At 38.8% G+C, this 24,431-nt stretch overlaps 1 protein-coding gene across 1 annotated transcript in view; it reads left to right on the forward strand.

Annotated features, from left to right (window-relative positions):
- The window catches only part of CNTNAP5 (contactin associated protein family member 5), a 798,328-nt gene that overhangs the window by 395,321 nt on the left and 378,576 nt on the right, over nucleotides 1–24,431 (forward strand). The window lies entirely within an intron of this gene.

Genomic DNA, 24,431 nt, shown 5'->3' on the forward strand with positions numbered 1-24,431 from the left:
TCAATCTCCCAGGTGAAACTGGAGTATAAGAGAAAAGGCAGGAACTGAATGAGTGTGAACTGCGTTATCAGGACTAACAATACATTAGAGGCTCCTAAAGAATTCCAATTTCCTGGCTATCAGTTGTGTGCCAGCTGTGGGGAATGTTTGCAGCTAACCCTGTGTTAACATCAATCTCTTTATTATCTCTGGGAAATGCAAAAGTAGAGCCACAGATCCTATTAAATTCTGTAGCTTGGGAATTATGAATTTGTTTACCTATTATTTATATTGAAATATGGAATTTTGAATGAGAGGTTAAACTTTTTGTGTTTTTGAGATTTCCTTTGAAGCATTTATCATGCTGGCAAGTCATATAGTTTTCTAATTGATTAACATTTATCATCCCCAATAGACTGAGGATGAGAGCTATCTTTCTTTCTTACCACTGCATTCTAATACCTAGCAGAATGCCTTATACATAGTAGGTACTCAATAATGGTGTTAATATTTCCAACTTTAATTGTGAATTTGTTCATTTCTCCTTCCAGTTCTTTCTGTTTTGCTTCATGTATTTTATATCTTTGTTGTTTAGTACATACACAGTTAGGACTGCTGTCTTCTTGGTGGATTGGCCTTTTTATCATTATATAATGTTCTTCTCTATGATAATTTTTGTTGCTCCGAAGTCTACTTTATCTAATATTAATATAAACACTTCTGGTATTTTTCAATTGATGTTTAATGACATGTCATTTTTTCATTTTTATACATTTAACTGGCATATATTGAATATTTGTAGTAAGTTTCTTATAGACACTAAATAGTATAGTCATTTTTAAATCCACTTTGTCAATCTCTTTTTTTTTTAAGATTTTACCTTCAAGTAATCTCTACACCCAATTTGGGGCTCTACCTCACAACCCCGAGATCAAGAATCCCATGCTCTTGCAACTGAGCCAGACAGGCCCCCCATCAGTCTCTTAATTTTATATTTAAATCATTTACATTTAATTGTAGTTATTGATATTAGTGCTCAAATACCTGTTTATTTTTTTGTTTTCTGTGTATCTATTTTTTTTATTTTTTTCTCTAACTTCCAGTGTGTTTCTTGAATGATTTTTAGAATTTTGCTTTGATTTATCTAGTATTTGAATATATTTCAGTGTACAGTTTTGTTGTGGTTTCTTAAGATATTAGGTACACATATTAACAAATTTTACTAGTATTTCACCAATTCAATTGAAGTTTAGAAACTTTACCTCCTTTTATATTCCTTTATCTAGTCCTGTTTATTATATAATTCTCTTATTATTTCCTCTATATATTTAGAATCATTAGTATCAACATCTAGATAATTTTCTTATTATATCCTCTTTACATATTTCAAATCATACTATTTTTTTAAGATTTTATTTATTTATTCATGAGAGACATAGAGAGAGAGAGGCAGAGAGAGGCAGAGACACATGCAGGGAGCCTGACATGGGGACTAGATCCCAAGTCTCCAGGTTCAGGCCCTGGGCTGAAGGCGGCGCTAAACCGCTGAGCCACCGGGGATGCCTATCAAATCATACTATTTTTGCTTTTTTTTTTTTTTTTTAATTTATTCATGATAGTCACAGAGAGAGGGAGAGAGAGATAGAGACACAGGCAGAGGGAGAAGCAGGTTCCATGCACCGGGAGCCCGACGTGGGACTCGATCCCGGGTCTCCAGGATCACGCCCTGGGCCAAAGGCAGGCGCCAAACCGCTGCGCCACCCAGGGATCCCCTATTTTTGCTTTTTGTTATTCTTTCTTCCCTCCTGAGTTTCCAGTTTCCTTCTTTCATCCTCTCATTTCTGTTTTAAACAACTTTCTTTTGCCATTTTTCAAGGTATGTGCTTGTGACAAATTCTTGGTTGTCCTTCAATCTATAATGTCTTGGTAGCTATTCCATTCTTGAAAGATATGTTCTCTGTATAGAAAACTCCAGTTTTGGGATCCCTGGGTGGCGCAGCGGTTTGGCGCCTGCCTTAGGCCCAGGGCACGATCCTGGAGACCCGGGATCGAATCCCACATCGGGCTCCCGGTGCATGGAGCCTGCTTCTCCCTCTGCCTGTGTCTCTGCCTCTCTCTCTCTCTCTCTGTGACTATCATAAATAAATAAAAATTAAAAAAAAAAAAAAAAGAATACTCCGGTTTGGTTTTTGTTTTCCTTCAGTCTTTGAAAAATATTAGGCCATTTTCTTCTGGCTTCAATGGTTTCTGGCAACAAATCCATTATTGTTAAAAGATTTTGCCCCAGAGATAAGCTTTCATTTCTCTCTCAGTGCTTTCAAGATATTCCTTTGTGTTTAGTTTTCAGAAATTTGACCATTAGGAATTATGTGATTTCTTTTGGTTCATCCTGTTTGGGTTTCATTCAGTTCCTTGAATCTGTGGCCTGTTGTCTTTCACCAAATTTGAGAATTGTTCTGCCACTTATCTGAGTTATTTTTAGTCCTCCTCTCTTTCTCTTTTCTGAATTCCGTGACTATGAATGTAGATCTTTCATTTTAATCCCACAAGTCTTTGATCCTCTGTCCATATTTTTTCTTGGTTTCTTTTGCCTTTTGTTCATTTGGGTAATTTCTATTGCTAGATCCTCAAGTTCACTAATTCTTTCCTTATTCTCTTCATTCTGTTACTGCACATATCTGTTAAATATTTTTATGTCTGTTATTATATTTTTCAGTTTTAAAATTTTTATTTGGTTCTTTTTTACCTTTTCTGTTTCCATGCTAAGACTTTCTATTTTTTGCTGGATCTTCCTATTTTCTTATTTGTCTCAAATATATTATTGTTCCTTGAAGGAATTTTATTATAATGGCTGCTTAAAAATATTTGTCACATAATTTGAACATTTTTTTTTTGTCATCTACGAATTAGCATCTATTGATTGTATTTCTTCATGCAATTTGAGGTCTTCGTGTTTCTTGGTATGACCAGAGGATTTTTATTTATTTTTTATTTTTTATTTTTTGAGGATTTCTCTTTTAACCTGGACATTTTAGGGATTATGCTATGTTCAATCATATTAGCTGTCTGTTATCTATTCTCTATTAGATAGATATCTTTCTCTGACACTATTCCAATAGGGGAGGGGAGGATTTTACCTCAATTCTCCTAGGTGGGGGTAGCCTCCAGGGTTTCTACTCAGCCCCCATTGACATGTAAGGGCAAAGTAGAAAGGAATGAGAGTTCCAGCTCCCCATTAACTCTTCAGTAATAACTCCCACTGGCTGGGATGTGTATAAAAGCCTCATTACTGTTCTCCACATGACCTCCATTTCCATCTAGTGTGTATGTGTGGGGGAATATTCTTGTTATCACTAGACTGGCATAAAAGTCATGACTCTGCATTAATACCTCCAACATAACAGCTGAGCGGAGGTACACAGTCCAAGCTCTATCAGACAGGCGGTTTGAACGTACTACAGGGAGAGGCTTGCTACTCTTTGGGAAGGCTTAAAGTCTGCTCTCTACTCAGTCTTCTCTGATACAATCTTGACTAGAGGTTTTGACACCTTGTTATAGAATGAATGGAAATAGGGTCAGAATTTTTTGTATGGTGTTTGTCTGACATAGAGCCGTTATTATTTAAAGATTTTCTCTCTTACTATACTGTCCCTCTCCTGGGCTTATGATTATAAAGAATAGGCTTCTTTTTTTAAGATCTCATTTATTTATTTATTTATTTATTTATTTATTTATTTATTTATTATTTTTTATTTTTTTAAAGCTTCCATCTTTTTTTTTTTAATTTTTATTTATTTATGATAGTCACACACACACACAGAGAGAGAGGCAGAGACACAGGCAGAGGGAGAAGCAGGCTCCATGCACTGGGAGCCCAACGTGGGATTTGATCCCGGGTCTCCAGGATCGCGCCCTGGGCCAAAGGCAGGCACTAAACCACTGTGCCACCATTTATTCATGAGAGACAGAGAGAGAGAGAGAGAGAGAGAGAGAGAGAGAGACATAGGCAGAGAGAGAAGCAGGCCCCCTGCAGGAAACCTACTTTGGGACTCAATCCCAGGACCGTGGGATCATGACCTGAGTCCAAGGCAAACATTCAACCACTGAGTCACCCAAGTGCCCAAAGAACAGGCATCTAGTTGGGATATACTTTTGATCTGCACCAGTTGGTCTTTCCAGGTTGTTGACTTCTTCAGCAATACATCTAAGATGTATTAGACTAAAAAAAAAAAAAAAAAAAAAAAAAAAAAAAAGAGGAATTCTTCACTGTTGTTTATTGGCTCTCAAGATCCTTATGAATGCTTTCTTCTCTCCACCATTCAGAGTCATCTTAAGTTTGTTTCATAATTTCCAGCAGTTTTTAGTTTTACTTAGTGGGAGAAATAAGGAAAATTGTACTACTCCATCTTCCCAGAAGTGGAAGTCCTTTAAACTGACACTCTTTCAAAAGCCATGACAAGAGTAGGCCATTGCATCATTTGACACACAAAATCTGATTCTCTTTGTAATCTGGCCAGTAGACTCTCTGGAAAACCTATGAGACTTAAATGACCTTAATGTTTATGTTTCCCCATGGAAAGTATACCTTATAATGAATATTTTATTTCTTTTAGGTATTTGAATTTTATATAAGTAAAGCATTTTCTAAAGTGGCCATTGGATTCCAGGGTGTGAGCTAGAATTGCTTGAGGGGAATCATATGTGGTTTAAAGATTGCCAATATTTTTAAAAGTTTGTATCAAATTTTTGACTCCTGTAGTTTTGAAGAGTAAGGATGATGCTAAGAAGGGGTTAATCCTCTGACTCTGGTTCTAAGAGATCTAGTGACATTACTTACCCAACCTTGGCTCATGCTCAGCAGTCTTGACAATAATCTAACCCATGTGTATTCAGGTTGTCCATCTCTAGGTTGACCTAAGCACTAGATTGCTAGTGATATTTTTCTTTCTTTCTTTTTTTTTTTTTAGATTTTATTTATTTATTCATGAGAGACACACACACACACACACACAGAGAGAGAGAGAGAGAGAGAGAGAGGCAGAGACACAGGCAGAAGGAGAAGCAGGCTCCATGCAGGCAGCCTGACATGGGACTCGATCCCGGGTCTCCAGGATCAGGCCCTGGGCTGAAGGCAGGTGCTAAACGACTAGTGATATTTTTCTTGAGTCTCATTCAGGAGACTTGAGCCATGTAAAATACACTCGTGCCCACCCATCGCCAATATTACTAACAAATATATCATAATATACCAGTGTCATTGAGTTCAGTCTGCCTGTTGGCAGTAAGACTCCCATGCTACTGAGAGTTTAGAGTAATGACATGAACATCAACACATCTGAAAGGCAGGACACTACTTGCCGTTGTGCAAGGAGTTGGCAGATCATGTTGAAACACAAGGAGCTTGTGACATTATTCACTTCCATTGTTTATAGACAGGTCCAAAAGTATGCGAGCCTGAGCCTTACATATAAATAACTAAAATCCTTATGTCAGGATTCAAATAGGAAATATCCATACATATTATGTGTTCTATGTATCTTTAATGATGATATATGTTTAAAAATGTGCTGGTTACACAGAGCAAGAAGGAGAAATAAAGGAAAACATGGAGAAAAAATGAATTTCTGAATTTTGGAAGATTTCATGATCTCTTTTTTTCTGAGAGAATGGTTAACCAAAACTTTAATAAATGTTTTGTTGATTTTATACTACTTTAGCACTCATCAAGTTGCCCAAAACTTTACTAGCATACTTCATTCCTCAGAGTTTAATCGGCAATATTGTTAATATGAAGCACAAGAAATCCATTTAGCACTAATGTACTTGGAAAAAAAATCCCAAGAAAACGGTTTTAGTTTGTAGGTAGACAACCTTTAGTTTTAACCTTCAAAATTTAAAGGAAAAAAAAAAAAGAGAAGCATTATTTTTATTCCAAATTGCTTCCATCACCTTGCTTAAGTGAGAATTTTTTTTTATATTTTTATTTATGATAGGCACACAGTGAGAGAGAGAGAGGCAGAGACACAGGCAGAGGGAGAAGCAGGCTCCATGCACCGGGAGCCCGATGTGGGATTCGATCCCGGGTCTCCAGGATCGCGCCCTGGGCCAAAGGCAGGCGCCAAACCGCTGCGCCACCCAGGGATCCCTTAAATGAGAATTTATATCACTACACAGACACAGACACACCTTTATATACCTAGTCTTTTTCCTTTAGGAATTCTGTGAGGGAAGGGATAGTTTGCACTGTTAATTACAAGTATAAACTCTTTTATTCCCCTACTCAGGCTTAATGTGTTCCCCCAAAGACATAATATCAGCTACAAAATCCGCTTTGCTCGAGTGACTAAGTCACTGCCATGCTAAGTAAGGGCTTTTGAAAGGGATGGTGCTTTTGTCCTTTGCCAGTGTTTACAGACTCTCACACAGTTATTGAGTCTTGGAAAGTTCAGAGTTTAGCAGGAGAGTTGAGGAATCAAAAAATCAGGAGCACGGTATGATAACACCCATAAATTACAAAATGTGATTCAAGGCTCAAGGAAGCACCTGTGTTGGCCTCATCCAGCACAAACCTCTCTAGCAGGCAGCACTCAGGGAGCATCCCCATTGCAATTTGTCATTCCCTTCTGTGGGACCTGCCCATTCCCTGGAGATTTAACAGCTGTTCCATGGGGATAATTCAATTTAGTCTTTATGGCTCGATTTGACTACGAGACGATCCTCCACATCCCGAAATGCCGTAAAACTAACAGCTTAAAGTAGACATAAAAAATACCTCACTATTCTTCCTCAAATCTTTCATCCTATGCTAATACAGTACCATATAATAAACAATCAGAAAGTAAATGGCCCATTGAAGTGTGTGTACAGTACCTGTAATGTGGATTATTATATACATAATATAAGAAATATATTGCCCTGCTAGTTTCCTGAAAATGATTAATTTCACACCTTCCACTTCACAAGAAATGCTGCTTCCTTGAGCTCTGCTTTCTGAATGTTACATACCCTATTCTAGAGGTAAGGAGAATAACGTGATTGGTTGTTGGCTGAGGTCTAACTTACTTCACTATAGGTCTTAAAATGATTTTTTTTTCCATTATAAAGAAGAGCATAGTAGAAATGGTCTTGTTGCTTTACTTTGTCTTCAGTACAGGAGGGAAAAAAGCAAATGGCTAGTTGCAGGACTATGAATATACACTTGGCTTTGGAGTTAATTAACCACGTCAATTCACTTCCGTGCCTTTGTCTCCAAATAATTGAAATTAGAGAATGGAATGAATGATAGCCAATACTAAATACATAGAATGATACTCCCAGCCTCATGGCTGTAATTACTTAATGCAATCCCAAAACGTGTTTCCACTCAGCTGATAGGGAAGCCCCAAGGTCTTCTCAAACCTGCACCTGGAGTAGCATAGTAACTAGGCTGATAGACTAGTTACATTCCTAAACACATAGGCTTTATATTCGATGATCCCAACAAGTACTAAAAGTAGATTGGTGACATCTTAGGTCCTACTTTCTGAATCTAAAGTTTAATTTATTTCCAAACCGTATGAACCATGAAGTGGGTTTGAGTAGATATATTACAAGCTTGCTTACCTCATTCATTTGAGGAAATTGGGCATCTCTAGTTCAGATTTTACCAAATGATGGGCTCCAATGAAATAAGGAATATAAAAAAGATGTTGCCCAGTGGGCTTGAGTGTAAGAGACATACAGATAGGTAAAACAGCAAGCTTCTGTGAGGTTTATTGTCTTGTTTGCATCTGCTGACACGACAATCATTGCAGTGTGGTTATTTCCTGCAGCTCTGAAGCCAAGAAAACACAGAGATAAATATGTTTGCACAAGAGATCGTATGCACGCTTACATTGTATATCCACACATCCACACATGCACACATACGCACACACACACACACTTGGTGACAGCAACCTCTGTCCTACCTTCTTGTGACCCAGAAAGTTCATGAAAATTGCTCAAAGTCCCTAGTGTCTAGTGAAGCCTATAATCTCTTCAGTTTGTCCCCAGGATCATGTTTCATCTCTGTGAGTATGCTCTGTGATAAATGATACTTCCCCTCGATGGAAGAAATCACTTGAAAAAGCAACTAACATATCATGTCTTCTCTCTCCACATTCTCTGGGTCTTTCACTGTCATTTGACCAGTCTGGCATTCACATCACCAGCTTCTCAGTTGTATGCTCCTCATATCCTGGAAAAAATATTTCTAAATTATTAACTTCTGGAGAAGTTGTTTCCTTTCTTTTGGTGAGAACATTAAAATTAGTTTCAAGGTCATATGAGGAATAAAATGACATAAAGTTAAAAAAATAGTGGAATGATCATCCTCTCTGAAAATCATTCTACCTAAATCCGTACTATGACTTGTTTTTCTAAGATGGCTGATTTCATTAGCTCATCAAGTAAAATAATTACTTGAAGCTATTAAACAAAATTTCTTTAAAATGTTAAAAATATTCATTTCTCTATATTTTTAATGAATATTTGGAATACACAGAATAAAACACAAAACCAACCAGAGAGGGAAACACTGTTCTCATCTATATGTATTTTGTTTCCATATTTTAAATGTATATTTTAAATAGCATAGACCATATTTTACTGACACTTTTTTAGCTTGCTTCTTATAGTTAATATTTTTCTTAAAATATATTTTATATCTTAATTTTTTTTTAAGATTTTATTTATTTATTTGAGATAGAGAGGGAATGGGCATGAGCAGGGGGAAGGGCAGAGGGAGAGTGAGAAGCAGACTTGCTACTGAGCAGGGAGCCCTACTCAGGGCTCAATCCCAGGACTCTGGATTCATGATCTGAGCTGAAGGCAGATGCTTAACTGACTGAGTCACCCAGGTGCCTCATCTTTAAAAGTTTTATTAAAAACTTTTAATCTTTTTATGTATGTACATAATTTAAACATTAACTCAATTCACTAAATGCCTTTAAATTCTACTGTGCTTAGGGAATCCTGGATGATTCAGTCAGTTTCATGTCCAACTCTTGATTTTGGCTCAGGTCATGATCTCAGGGTCCTGAGATCGAGCCCCTCATTGGGCTCCACACTCAGTGCAGAGTCTGCTTGTCCATTTCCCTCCGCTCCTCCCCCTGCTCTCTCTCTCTCTCTACCAAATGTTTTAAAACTTTTAAAAAAGAGTTTACTGCACTTAAATTTTCAGTGGCTTGAATTTTTACTGCCAAAAATAATGTGGTGATTGTAAACATAATAAAAAAGTAATTTTCTAAGATTTAGAATAGGTAACCAGGAGTGAAGATTAGTGGGTGAACAATTATGGATTTTTGACTCAATTGTTTAAAGTCTGTACCAGTTTCCCTACATAAACACAGTGTGCAGAAGCACCTGCTTCTCCTGCCAGTTCCACCTCATACTTTCCCCTCATTTGAATATTTAAATACCTTTCAAAAGAGTGAGGTTAATTCACAACAAGGTGGATAGACATAGAGGGTATATGCTAAGTCAAGTAAGTCATTCAGAGAAAAATAAATATATGATTTCACTCATGTACAATATAAGAAACAGACAAACAAACAAAAAAAAACGAACAGGAATAAAAGAAACAAAGAACAGACTCTTAATACAGAGGAAAAACTGGTGAGTGTCAGAGGGAGAGTAGGGTATAGATGAAATACGTAAAGGGGAGTACACTTAAATTGATGAGCACTGGGGGATCCCTGGGTGGGTCAGCGGTTTGGTGCCTGCCTTTGGCTCAGGCCGTGATCCTGGAGACCAGGGATCGAGTCCCACATCGGGCTCCCTGCATGGAACCTGCTTCTCCCTCTGCCTCTCTCTCTGTGTCTTTCATATGAATAAATAAATAAAATCTTTTAAAAAAAATGATGAGCACTGAGAAATATATTGAATTGTAGAATCATTATATCATACACCTGAAACTAATATAACATGGTGTGATAGTTATACCTCAATAGGAAATTAAAAAAAAAAAAAAAAAGAATGGGTCTAAATGAAACTTGAAATCAACTCAGGGGGCAGCCCAGGTGGCTCAGTAGTTTAGTGCCTGCCTTCAGCCCAGGGCGTGATCCTGGAGACCCGGGGTCAAGCCTCATGTTGGGCTCCCTGCATAGAGCCTGCTTCTCCACCTGCCTGTGTCTCTGCCTCTCTCTGTCTTTGTCTCTCGTGAATAAATAAATTTAAAAAATCTTAAAAGAAAAGAAATAAACTCAGGTTCCTTTTTTCAACAAAACTTCCAGCTAATGAGCTGAGCATGTCTTTTTAGGCTCTTCTGCCCCTCAATAATGCCAGCAATGATAATCCCTTCATTTGAAGACATCTTGTTTCAGAGAGCTGTCTTATAGATAACCATGATGCCACAAATCATGATGCTAATGCCAGGGGACAGTAAGGGGGGTGACAGATGGACCTGTGGCTGTGTTTGCTCCTTTATCCCTGAAACCTCTGCGGGATGCAGACAGGGGCAGACATCATTGTCCACACTTTATACTGAAAGATGCTTTATGCCCAAGACCAGGGAAAGTCAATGATATATAGTCAGCGTCTGTGTCATTCACAGTCCTCTTCCTCTTCTGGAAAGCGCTACACCATCAGCTTTTATTCATTTTTATTATACATCTATTTTTTCCTAGGGCCTTGAATGACTTTCACACCAAAGTGAAAAAAAATACAAGGCTGGGCAGATTCGTGAATAGCACTGCCTACTTGGGAATTGAAGACCAATGAGGTGTTTCAGAAATGGCCCCTATGTAGTTTGCTAATTGCCAAATAAATCTCTCTGGGGTATCTCTTGCTGTGTCTGAGCTATGGGGCAGAATCCCTGCCTTCAGCCAGAGGATGAAAGATGGCAGCAGGGGCAGAGTCTAACTCCTTGACACTTGCATGGCTGTGCTTCTTGGCAGGATCTCCTCACTGGCCTTGTGGCTCTCACCTCAGTATGTCCAGTTGCCAGCATCTGCTTCTCCAATATATAGAATTTTACTTCCCAATTTCTTGTCAATGATGCTTCTTTTCTAGCCACGCCTAGATGCTTCACTGTTTCTGGAATTGACTATATGCATACTCCTCTCTAAGCCTTTTCATTCCATGTTGCTTCTGTACCAGTTGAGCTGCTTTTCTCCTTGGGCTCTTCCCTGACCTAGTCCCAAACCAGCCATCATTCTCTAAACTCACAAGTAGGGTTAACATTCTGAATCAGGATGAGACTCAAAATATTTAATGGTTTCTTGAGGTGGAGCAGAGTACTGAAGTCCCCAGGCTGTGCCAACCATGGACTCTTGAATTGTTGCCTTGTGGGAGGCCCAGAGAGAACTGGCAATCAATCAGACAAGCCTAGGTTTCAGGGAGACACTGAAGATCTTTGGGGCCATGGCTACCTAGCAAATAATTAGGAAGTTTCAAAATTTTAAAAATGAAACCACCCATAGTGTATATAGTGTGAACCTGCTCTACACCTGCCATGCCTATGTCAACTCCAGTGGATTGTTTGTGGCCCTCTGCAGCATAGTGCTAGGGAAAATCATGGCGCTCGGTCCAGCCTGCAAAGAAGAAGCTGCTATGATCCATAGGCAGAATCCACTATGGGTTTGCAGAAGGTGTAGCGTCAAATATACTGTGTCTGCCAGCCTTGTGTGGCCATTCCAGATCCCAACTTCTCCTCAGAGCACCTTCACTATTCAGCTCCATTATATTTTCTTTGCTGTGACATTCACACTTACACTACATAACATAATTCAGCATTTAATTTATCATCATCATTAAACATAGTTTATTGAGTATCTACTATGCTCATAGCAAATGATCCTTGCCTTCAATGGATGGGAAACCTCAAACCTCTCTCTGCAGCAATTTCCACATACCGGGCATTGGGTCAGCATTTCAGAACTGAGAATTAAAAGCTGATGCACTTACTTTGCCTGTCTCCTTGTAACATGTTTTCTACTCTCCTGGATACCGTTTTGATGAACTCCTCTCCTCCTTTCCTCTCATTTGCCTTAACAGTTTGACATATACTTTCTATTCATTTTGCCACCTTGATTACTCTTTATGATTATCAGTGATTCTTGCAATGATTCCACTTGGTTTTATAGCTTCTTGCTTTCTTACTTTGACTACAGCCCTGCTGTCCCAACAGTGCTCCTGACTGTCAAATCCCCAGCCACTGAAAACTAATGACAGGATGCAAAATACCTTATGAAAATTAAGTAGGAGAAATCACAGGGCTAGTGGGTTCAGGAAAGACTTCATGAATGCATAGGAACTTGGTGTAGGTTTTGAAGAAAGGTATCTCTTAGGACAATTCCAAGGTAATAGGAGGGCACTCCGGGTAGGGATGTGGAGACTCAAAGTGGGAACATAGTGTTTCTGGGAAGCAATGTCTAGTCTAGTCTAGTGTAGTCTAGTTCCTTGTAAGAGTTTCTCCCTTCACCTAACACTTTAGGTATTTTGTAAGTTGCACCAAAAAAACCATACCTTTCTGTATCATTCATTCATCATGTTGAAATGTACTTAATGAAGGTACTGCATGCTGAGGAAGAATATAACCTTTGAAGGAAGTAAGATTAAATCCCACCATCACCATGCAATAGCTACAGAATCCGGACAAAGTTACTCAACCTCATCATATTTTAGTGTCATCAATTCCAAGATAGAACTAATAAATACCTACTTTGTGATTGATGGATCTTGGGATATTATAGGCATTGAATCCCTAGTAGCTAATAATAGTGTTATAATTATTTTTATTGTCCCCCTTTGCTCACCATTTCTCCATGTATGTTCCCCATGAAAACCACAGTCCTATGGTTGTCTATCTTGTTCTGTAAATCGCCTACAAGAACAACTGTAAAGATTTTAGGTCAATGATTATTAATATTTTAGGAGGCATATATCTCTTGAAGAATAGAATGAAAATTATAAACATATTTTATTTTGTGTAACGTTTTTGGAGCATATAGATTCCCCTGAAGTTCATCCATGGACAGTAAATTAAGAGTTCCAGAATGCATTTTAGATTAGGAAAATAGTACATAAAATCAAACCTTTTCTGTGTCTTTATAAATTCCTAAAAATCTTATATAAATTCTTATTGTTGAATCACCAGGACCTCAATAAGTAGAGACCTGACACTAACTCTGTTCCTTGTGGGACAGTTGAACTGGCTTCCAAGAAGCTTTTCCACTTTGTGTCACAAGATTTAGAAGACACCTCTATCTGTCGAGGTCCTGGTTGTTTGAAAAGGAAAATTTTAGTATATATATAAGAAAAAATGTTAGCTAGTAGGAGGTGGTTAACTGCTAAAATGGGTAAAAGAGGACTTAATGGTCCAGAAAGAGCAAGTGCAAAAAAATCAAGTACTTTCTCCAGGCTGAAGGAAAACAGACAGTGAAGGAAGTAGGGAGTAGGGGAGCTCCCCCTGCCTGCCTCTCAGGCTGAGATTCATACCTCTTCAAAGAAGGTGGCTACCAGGGGACCCTGCAGTCTGCAAATAGCACAGGTATTGCCAGACAGCACAGATCTAAGCTGCCTGTGGGAGCTGCTACCAGGGGGCAAAGTGTCAGCTGAGGGCCCAGCTGGAGCTCAACCGTACAGAATTACTAGGTTCCCCACTGACTATCTATAATGGAGGTCAGGACCCCAGAAAAGGCCTCCAAAACTCTCTCTTGCAGTGGCTCTCTCGCGCCCTCTACTGGTAAATCCTGACATTGGGGCGGGAAATGTTGACAGCCCAACCCCAAGTTGTCAAGAAGCAAGGCAAGGAAGGGTGGCTTTGGAGCTGAAACTCAGAAATGGATAACTGCTACACCCTCTAATCTCTTTTCTTCCTTTTAAATCGTAGGTTAAAAACCAGAGGCAATGGACATATGCAATAGGGGGTAGGGAAGACGAAGGGAAGCACATTCATGTTCATGTTTTAACATCGCCTGAGAATAACCTTTGGCTATCAAACATGTCTCACAGGGGTATGAGCACAAATTCTTAAATACAGGTGCAGGCTCTTGTGAGTAGAGAGTTAATAATTCATTTCATTTTGTCATCACCTATTTCCTCAGTAGAAAATAGTGAAACTACATTCATTCTCTTCTATGAGTCCATGTAATTTATTAAATTAAAAGGAATTTCTCATATTCAAAAAGTTTGGGGTATGCTGTAGGTAGACCTTCACTAGTTTTTTTGTTTGTTTGTTTGTTTGTTTGTTTTGTTTCATTTTTGAGATTTTATTTATTTATTTGACATGCTGAGAGAGAGCAAGCAAGCACAAGCAGGGGGAGTGGCAGGCAGAGGGAGAGAGAGAGAAGCCAGCTCCTGGCTCAGCAGGGAGCCAGAAGTGAGGCTCAATCCCAGAACCCTGGGATCATGACTTAAGTCAAAGGCAGATGCTAACCTACTGAGCCACCCAGGTGCCCCCTTAGACCTACATTTGGATTACCTACACAATTCACCCCTCCAATGAGGATTTCTTATGCCTCAATTCTCATAAGACTTCTTCCCATGTTTCACTTAAAGGTTTTCTCTTGCAACTCACTGCCCTCCTCTGAAATAGTTTTATTTCTGTGCCATTTCTTTCCATCTTTTTTTCTAATATCCTAAGTCAGCTCATCCTTCTATTCCTAAGTTAGCCCATGGGGTTATCCATTCTCACCCATAGTGGTCAATTATTTCATCAATTTCTTCCCTGACAACAAGGTCCAGAATTTACCTTGCTTCTGCCAAGGAAACAAGCCCTTTGATGGACATTCATATTTGTCTTCATTGCATCAATGCAATCCAGTAGCTAAATAATCATTTTTCCCTTTAAAAATAATAAGGATAATTTAAAAATGAAAACTGGATTGACTAGGCCTTTTAAAAAGGTACCCTGAGATCAAGAATGTGGCTATATGGACACCTTCAGCCTCCACAAGCCACACTTGATGTGTCTGCTAGAAATCTTATATCTGAATAGATTTGGGGCTAAGGGCATGCCCTAAAACTGCCATTTACTTCAGTTATAGATGACACATGGTGGAAGCTTATAAGCACAGTATGATTTTACAGAGCACTGCAAGAACACAGCTGAGAATCAGACCCTGAGGACGGAACATCCAATGTTAGCTTCTCAAGGTGATTGAAAGACCAAGTTCCAGAAGATACTCTTAGTTTTATGGGCCGAAGCTTTGGTGAATGCTTGTCATTCTGTATGCATGAGCAGATGCAATATTCTATATTGAAACAATTGCAAGAGCCCGTTCTCTAGTCTTCGAGGCAACTAGAAAACACATGAATTTTACCAGATTGTTAACTCTTAAGAATGTGATGACTGGCAAAAACCATTAAGTTAAGATAAGCATCTTGTTTTTTTTTTATGTTTTTGTTCATAAAATTAAGTGTTTATAAGCAGGTTATGTGTCAAATTTTAGTACTTTGTGATTGATATGCCTACAACTTCATTCTCTTTATAAGAAGCAGTGGGTCCCCATGATACTGCTCTGGGAAAGCACAAGAATCACAGTCCTCCACCAATGTAATTAAATAACCAGAAATATCCTAAAAGTGAAATGCAATTCCCATTTTTTCATAAGAGAATTCATGTTTACAGATTATAGGAAATTTGGAAAACGCAGAAAAGTTGAATGAAAGAAAAAAATCACCTGCATTCCCATCAGAGTCAACCATAAATGGTTATAGAGCGCCAATGTAGATTTTGTAGTCTTCTTTTAAAAAAGGACTGTTCTTCCATGTAACTTCTTTTCTTTTTTTTTCTTATTATTCACACAGTATGTAATGAAAATAGTAACTTACTGAGCATTTAGTATGTGCCAGATACTCTGCCAACTGATTTTCATATTTATTGCAATCCGTGAATTCACCTTATGAAACGGACAACTATTTGTGGTTTTGTTTTGAAGTTGAGAAACACGAGTCTTTTTTTTTTATAAATTTATTTTTTATTGGTGTTCAATTTGCCAGCATATAGAATAACACCCAGTGCTTATCCCGTCAAGTGCCCACCTCAGTGCCTGTCCCCCAGTCACCCCCACCCCCCACCTGCCTCCCCTTCCACCACCCCTAGTTTGGAGAAGCAGGAGTCTTAATGCTATTAAAACCCTTGCCCAAGATACATAGTTAGGAAGTCTCTATCGCTGGCCTTTCTGATGCCAAATCCATGTTCATCTGCTGCGATATGCGTGTTATGCACATGTTATATCTGCTATAATCACTGACTTTCTGAATTTTAGCAAAGTAACATTACATCAGAAAAATGATCAACAAATGTTGAGTAAGTAAATTATATTTTTTTTAATAGGGGGAGAAAGGACTAATTTGGGTTCCCAGTGAGGAAGCTAGCATACTACAGATAGTATGTGCTTAAGAAATATTTATTTAAGGGTCACCTAGATGGCTCTGTAGTTGAGCATCTGCCTTTGGCCCAGGTCACGATCTGGGGTCCTAAGGTCGAGTCCTACATCGGGCTTCCCACGAGCCTACTTCTCCCTCTGCCTATGTCTCTGCATCTCTCTGTGTGTCTCTCGTGAATAAATACAATCTTTAAAAAAAGAAATATTTATTTAAGCTTGTGCTGAGATGATTATTCCAAGACAAACTTGCAGATCTGATTAGCAGTGAGAATGTCTCCTTATTTAACACTGGAGAGTAGAAACATCTTCTGAAGGGAGGCTGTTCCTCTATATTTAGTGATCTTCACATGTAAGTAAGAGATCCTTGGCACCGCCTAACTCTTAGCCTGCTTAGCCACCTGAGATAGAGAATTAGAAGATGATCTTCAGGGGGCACCTGCGTGGATCAGTCAGTTAAGCATCTGCCTTCGGCTTAGGACTTGATCTCAGGGTCCTGGGATAGAGCCCTGCATCTGGCCCTCTGCTCAGTGGGGAGTCTGCTTCTTTCTCTCCCTCTGTGGTCTTTCCCTCTCTCTCTCAAGTAAATAAATAAATAAATAATAAATAAATAAATCTTTAAAGAGAGAGGGGGGAGAGAGAGAGAGAGAGAGAGAGAGAGAGAGAGAGAGAGAGAGAGAGACGATCTTCAGGTTAATGATTTCCTTCAACTAATGATTTCTATGTCCCTGATGTGGAAGTGGTGTGGCCTGCAGAAACACCACTGTATGAGTTAGGAGTTGTGGCTTCTCTATCCAATTGGGTTACTAGGTAGTTGGATAAACTTCATGATTAACTTATTCTTTCTGGGGCTGTGACTGAGAAACATTCTTTAGAACATCTAAAATACTTTTCAACACAATGACTTCATTAAGGGGAATTATTTAAAAGCCCTCTAACACTGTATTAGCTAACAAGGACTTCCATAACAAAATACCACAGGTATTTGGTTTAAACAGTAGAAATGTATGTTCTAGGGATCCCTGGGTGGCGCAGTGGTTTGGCGCCTGCCTTTGGCCCAGGGCGTGATCCTGGAGACCCAGGATCGAATCCCACATCGGGCTCCCGGTGCATGGAGTCTGCTTCTCCCTCTGCCTGTGTCTCTGCCTCTCCATCTATCACTGTGTGCCTATTATAAATAAATAAAAATTTAAAAAAAAAGTATGTTCTCATAGTCTGGAGAGTAGAAGTCTGAGCTCAAGGTGTCAACAGGTTTAATTTCTCCTGAGGCCTTTCTCCTTGGCTTGCACAAGGGTACCTTCTGTCCAGCTCCTTAAGTGACCTCTCCCCTGTATCTCCAGATAGTTGATTTTTCTTTGTTTGTTCAATTTTCCTCTTCCTGTGCAGATGCCAGTTAGATGTCTCATCTTCAAATTACATTCTTCAAATTACATTCTGAAGTACTAGGGGTTAGAGTTTCGACATATGGATTCTGGGGAAACACAATTCAGCTCATAATAATCACTTAGAATTTTATTGTCCAGGGGTGCCTGGGTGGCTCAGATGGTTAAGCATCTGCATTTGTCTCAAGTCAATGATCTCCGGGTCTTGGGATCAAGCCCCACATCAGACCCCTGGCTCAGTAGGAAGTCTGCTTCTCCTTCTGCCCCTCCCCCTGCTCATGCTCTCTCTCTGTCTCAAATGAATACATAAAATCATTAAGAATTTTTAAATAAAATAATAAAATATTAAATTTTATTATCTGAAGACCACTGGAAGTACTGTGTCATTTATCTATAACCTCCTCCTCTGTTACCTCGACAAACAATAACATAGAAAGTAGAATCCCCAAGAAGTAGTTAGGGATCCAGACTATTCTATCCTTCAGAGAAACCACTTACTCTGTGGTTTCTATCCTGAGTGCCCCAGTAGGCTTCTGGAACTTGAGGTATCATATTTATATGCAAAGCTTTCAGAGGAAGGGAAAAAAAGAGGCAAAAGTAGTATCCCTGTCAGCTAACTTGGCTCTTTTTAAGGTTTCCAGGAAGTCCTAACCAATGCTTCTGCCCTGCCATGCCTCACAGGCCAGACTAAGTCACCTGGCCATGCAGATTTGTAGGGGGATTGGGGACATATAGCCACCCACTTGAAAATATTGTTGCCTCAAAAGAGTTCCACTATAAGAAAGGCAAGGAGAATGGATTTTGAGAGGGATCTCTGCCTAAGTCTCTTTGAGCAATAAAGGTCAATATATGAGAATTCTCATGTAAAAAGTGATAGAGTTTCTGCCTTGGCATCAAGGTCTACCATCACCATTTTAACAACACTTGAGACTTGAGCTGTTCAATATGGTAGCCACTAGTCATGTGTTGCTATTGAGCATTTGAAATGTGGCTAGATCAAATTGAGATGTGCTGGAAAGATTAAAAAAAAATTCAATAATTTTAATATCAACTACATATTTAAATAATATTTGCATGCATTGAGATAAATCACTCAATATTCAAATTAGAATTAATCTCTTTCATTTTTAATATAGCTACAGAAAATTTTAAATTACATGTGTAGCTCACATTATATTTCTATTAGACAGTGTTGATCTAGCATATTCACCACCTCAAATATAAGTATTCCAGTTTCAGCTTCTATTTTTGAAAGTTCTTTTTTTAAAGAAAGTTGTTTTTATTAGGAAAACTTAAAATGTTTATTTAGAGATAACAGCAATAATTGGAATTAGATGTTTCTTCTCATTTCTAAGTCATTATTGATAAAATTGAGAAGCTGACTTTTATAATGTATTCATTTTGAGCTATAAATTTGCTTAATTTTCCAGGCCAGGTAAGGATATTTGCCCTGCACACAAACTTGTTACTTTTCAGTCTCTTCTTAGGACACAAAAAGCCCATAGTATGTTTTCAGAGCCAGGAACAGAGTTCCTCACTAATGTGAATTTAGTCTAAAGAGGCATCAGTCTATGCATGTAGAGAAAAGTTGCTTTGTTTGTGGGCCAAGTACTCTGTATAAGAAAGTTTACTTAAAAGGAAAAAAGTAAACACATGTTCACCCAAGTACTCTGTATAAGAAAGTTTACTTAAAAGGAAAAAGTAAACACATGTTCACAGACATACACATGCTTTCACATGACATCTTCTTTTGACTTTTCTACCATAATGACTTGTCACCTTTGCCTACTTCAGTGGAATAGACATGTAACTAAAGAGGGGACAAACATTCTGAAATTACTCAGGTGTGGGAAACATTTGAAAACTAGTAGCCATTGGGTTTAATATCCAGTTGCTTCTATCCGTACTTGGATTAACTGCTATTATTTCTTTTTTTCAATAATCTGCACTAATGCCCTTGATAGTAGTTACTAATCCTCAATACTCTTGTCATGAAAACTTTCAAATAATACTTGAAAACCTATTTAACTTAAACTTCCACTATAAAAGTTTTAATTTTTCATTTTAAATACGTTTAAAATGGAGAAAAAATTAATTATGTGAATAAAAGTCACCATAATTCCACAAGCCAGATAGAGAGCTACTATTTAGAAAGGAGTTTCTGTTCTATACCTACATATTTATATAGATATATTTGATCTGATTTGTTTCTACAATTTGTATTCCGTTCATTTCATTTGATGTTCTATTAAAAGCAAATTTCATACTTAAAAATTATTATTAGTGGTGGCAAAATAGTATGTCATATGAATACACTGTAGTTTACATAACTATTCTTCTAGTTTTAGAGCCAGGTTTGTATTATTATAAATAATCGTGGCTTAGTATGTAAATCTTGGCTTAATTTCAGATTATTTCCTGAATATAGATTTCTAGAAGTGAACACAAAGTGTCAAAAAGGATTATTAATATTCTTAAGCTTCTTGATTCTTATTTCCAAATATCTTTGCATAATATTTGGAAATAGAAATTAAGGAGTTTTCAAGGTAGTTACAGCCTTATCTTCTACCTTAAAACTGAGAGGTTATCAATGTAATCTTGGGTCTATTTGCATTCCCTTCCACTCCTCAACTCCCAAGGACCTCATCTGGGGCTTGTTTCTAGGTGAAAGACACCACTATTTGCAAAAACTGAAATTCAGGTGGGGATATTCATCTTTAATGCATAGGGAATAAGCATGAAATATGGGGCCAGAAACAGGGGCACACATAGGCAGGAAACTAACAGAGTCCATAGCCAAGGAGTTGAATTTGGGAACTTGGGTGAGGGGGGCTGGTGGGCAAAATTGAGGCAAAGTCAAGAGAGACCCTCTGAGGCCAAAGGCAGCATACGGCTTTCAGTGGGTCCCTGTTTACTGATATGTGCATGTAGCCAGCTCGTGGAAAGCCAGAGAAGTGGACCATGTGAGGAACCACCTGCCAATGAACCCAAACTCTTTGGCCAAAAGTGGGACATTCCCTTCAATATTAAAGATGCTTCCCCTAGAATCCTTCAAATTAAACCCAAGAGACATGATTTCTATCCTCGAAGGCCTTCTTTGGCAGAAACAATATGTTGCCTGCGTAGACTAATGCTAGGCATCTAGTTTCCCTTAAATTCCAAAACTTTGGAATGACTTTGTTTCTAGTGATTGTCCTCCTCTGCTTTCTCACCCTCCACCCCAATCCTGTTCCCACTCCCACTTCTTCCTAATTATCCAAATCAAAAGGTACATCAGGAATCCCTGTTACATACTTTCCTATCAACATTGACTTCTCCCTCCTAGCACCTAATCATAGTTGTGATGACATGTTTCATGTCCCTCTTCTAGTGTACTGCAAGCTGTAGGTGGCTGTCTCCTGGACTTGCCACCAAGCTGCAAGTCCCAGGTGGCCTTTGCCACCAAGCCTGACCCATATGAGCTGCTTAATAAATATCTGTTAAATAAATAAATAAAAGATTGAAGGAGTGTATCTTTGTCTAAACATGAAAAATTACCCTATTTTGGCTCGCTGCTCTTCCTAAGTTTGTGAATCAGAAAGATAGCTTTAGCTTATAAAGCAGCCTTTTCTCTACATTTGCCGATAGCATGCCAGTCAGTCCTGGGAGTTTTCAGACAAATCAAATTAGAAATGGTTGTACTCATTTGGAAAATCAAGAACTGGCTTGAAATCTTTCCCCACAAATTAGATTGAATCAAGATCATTTTCCCCCAGCTTATAAATGCTTGATTGGCTTTGTTTGATGCCTCCTGATTGAAACTCAGCCTTGCACTGCTAGCTTTATTTTTTACTCACCAGGGTGTTGTGATGTCTGGATGATGATTAAAAACAAAGCAAACACCCACAATGAAAATGCTTTGTAAATAACAGCTCAGCATTGTAATATAACCCTTAGAAGTACGCATTTAAGAAACTTTAAAGCCAGTCAAGGTAAGCAGAACCTCAAGATGGGTCTGCTATTAATCCCTTCGGATCTTAAAAATTGGTTTTCTGATATTGCAAGACAGTCATCTCTAACATAGCATCTTTACTCAGGACCCAAGGAAGGGATGTACCGGGACTTGGTTGTGACGATATTTGAGGAGTCCCAATGGGAGTAGAGTGGCCACCAATCCTCCATCTCCCCTAGCCACTCACATAGCCCACCTTTCTAGCCCCTACCTTGTTCCCCAGACTAGATTCAAATTCATCCTAACTTTAGTCAAGTTCCTTTCCCAGCCTACCTCAATCAATCACCTCAAGTTTCTTTTCAACAGATAAATACTGGCCTATTCTTTGAATTCTTGTTTTCCCTTCTCTTTTTCTGCTGGGGTGGACAGAGGTATTCTTAGATGAGTGACAACTACAGTCAGGTGTCCTTAGGGCCAGAGGCCTTGAGTCCCAGATCTGATAGATGGATTTCTGGATCATGTCAACCTTCCAGCTAAAGCCAATACCTACAGCCACCCCATCCCCACATCAGAGGCTGGTGGAGGTGTGGGCTAGCCTCTTTGTGGGAGAGTGAACTGTGACTGCACATGTGTGTGCTTTGGGGCACTTCCCTCCCCCACCACTGGGGAATTATCTGCCAAGGTCAAAGGCCACAGCATCCCAACTGCATCAGTTCCATTGCACATCCTGGTGTGCCAGTAGGTGGCCAGTAGGTCCCAGACCAGGACCTGACAACTGTCTTACTTCTGTCCTACTTTCTCCAGTTAACTCTAAGCCAGGCCGGGGTCTTATTGTTAGGTGGTGAGTAGCATTTGGTGGATGAAATGAAGCCCTAGAAAAGAGTCAGGAAGTAGTAGCAAACAGCCTGATTGAGAATGAGTTAGAGACATTGACCTTGCAGGCTCCTATCATATGCCTTTCATCTATGACTTCTTTAAGACTATCATTTAAAGCAGAGGATAATATTCTGGTGCCTTCCACAAAACAGTTAAATGGCCTGAATCACTCTTATAGGCAGGAATAAATATCTTTGAGTAGTGAAATGAGTTGGGAAGGAATGCACTTGCTAAACCAAGATAACTAGGAAAAGGTGGTGTCTATCATAACTGATCAAATTTTGATTGGAGAAAAATGCCCATGAGTAACAAATGTCCATGAACAATTCATCACTCATGGCTCCTTTAGCCATAACCTGTAGTCTATGCAGCCAACACAAGTAAGGAATAATCTTGAAACAAAGTAGATCCCTTAGTGGATAGATAAGGTAAAGATAGCACCCAGCTAAAAATTCAGTAGAGTAAGCTTTAGCTGCTGTGTTCTAAAGTGCCTCAGGTACATCCATGACCTCATCTAAAATAAACAAAGGATTATGTTCGATCCTGCAGCTGTGAAGTAGGCACAAATTAAGCCATTCATGAATTTCTTTCTTCTGAAATTTGTTAGCTCCTTGTTCTAGTGTGGTAAATTATGGCATTTTCACCCTGTGCTGTCTGAGGCCTGGCTAACATATCTGGTGACCAATGAAACGATGATGATGATTTACATGTTTAGCAACGTTTGACAAACTGGAGACCATGAATTCACCATCCATTGCATTTCAGGCTGTTTCCCCTATTACACATTCCCATTCAGACCATGATAGCATTTCCTCTACTGTGTCCATAAGCAGAACAGCAGCTTCTAAAGTTTGTCCCTTTGTATGAACAAGTCTTGCTTGTGACAGTTCATCTGATTCATTCTGTGCTCACATGACAAAGACTTAAATGTACAGGCTATCTCTGTCAGATACTCTTCACTCTCAAGTCGTCAGGAGACCATGGTAATTATGCTATTACTGCGAGATCTTTTTGACGAGCCTCTCTTTTTACGAGTTAAAAGAAAGCTTTCAGTTGGATGGATTTTGTTTGGAATACAGTCAGCATTTGACAGACTTCTGATTTTGTGGCAGAATGACTTGGATTTATTTGGAAGGAAGCTGCTACTCAGAATCTGTGTTCTCTCTCATTGTTTTCTTCTGATTTTAATTGCACCGTCCTTGGACCAGCACCAAGCTAAGCAGGTTATAATTTCATATAATTTTACCTATTTTATTAACTCCAGGAAATTGTTAAACATTGTAAAATCCTGCTGCAATTCAATGTAAACGTAGCATTCTCGTTGTAAAGTGTTTACAGATGCTTTTTTGCAAAGGGGGGGCAGGGAGAGGAATGGTCACTCAATTGGTTGTTATTCTTTGCTAATGATATTTATAGAATGTGGGCCTCTTTTTAAAAATATGAAACAATGTCATTTTCTGTTTATTGCTTTTCAAATATATATCATCATCTACAGAGACTCTTGCTTTGTTCCCTGCAGTTAGAAGAGAATTGGCAGGAGAAAGGCCTAAGTGCCCTTTCTTATGCTCTGAATTATTATAAAGAAAAATATTTTAAAATATAAATACTTGGTTACACTTCTCATGCCAACAATAGGAATGGTTCAAATGATGCCTGTGCAGCACTCCAAAAAGGAGACAGATGATAAGGATGTGGATGTTTAGTCCCAGGTACCCTAAGAATGGGGAAGCAGTGAGGACCTGACCCAGTCTAATGGTTTCAGGTTACAAAACAGGAAACTAAGACATAGAAGTGACTTGCCTCAGATCACACAAAAAATTAGTAGACCTGGGAAAGCAGAAAAACAACCATCACGAACAATGCTGGGCATGTTGCTCGTGTTCTCATTTGATTTTAAGTCAACTCTCTACCATT

This window comes from Nyctereutes procyonoides, unplaced genomic scaffold, assembly GCF_905146905.1.
Source record: "Nyctereutes procyonoides isolate TBG_1078 unplaced genomic scaffold, NYPRO_anot_genome, whole genome shotgun sequence".
NCBI lineage: Eukaryota > Metazoa > Chordata > Mammalia > Carnivora > Canidae > Nyctereutes > Nyctereutes procyonoides.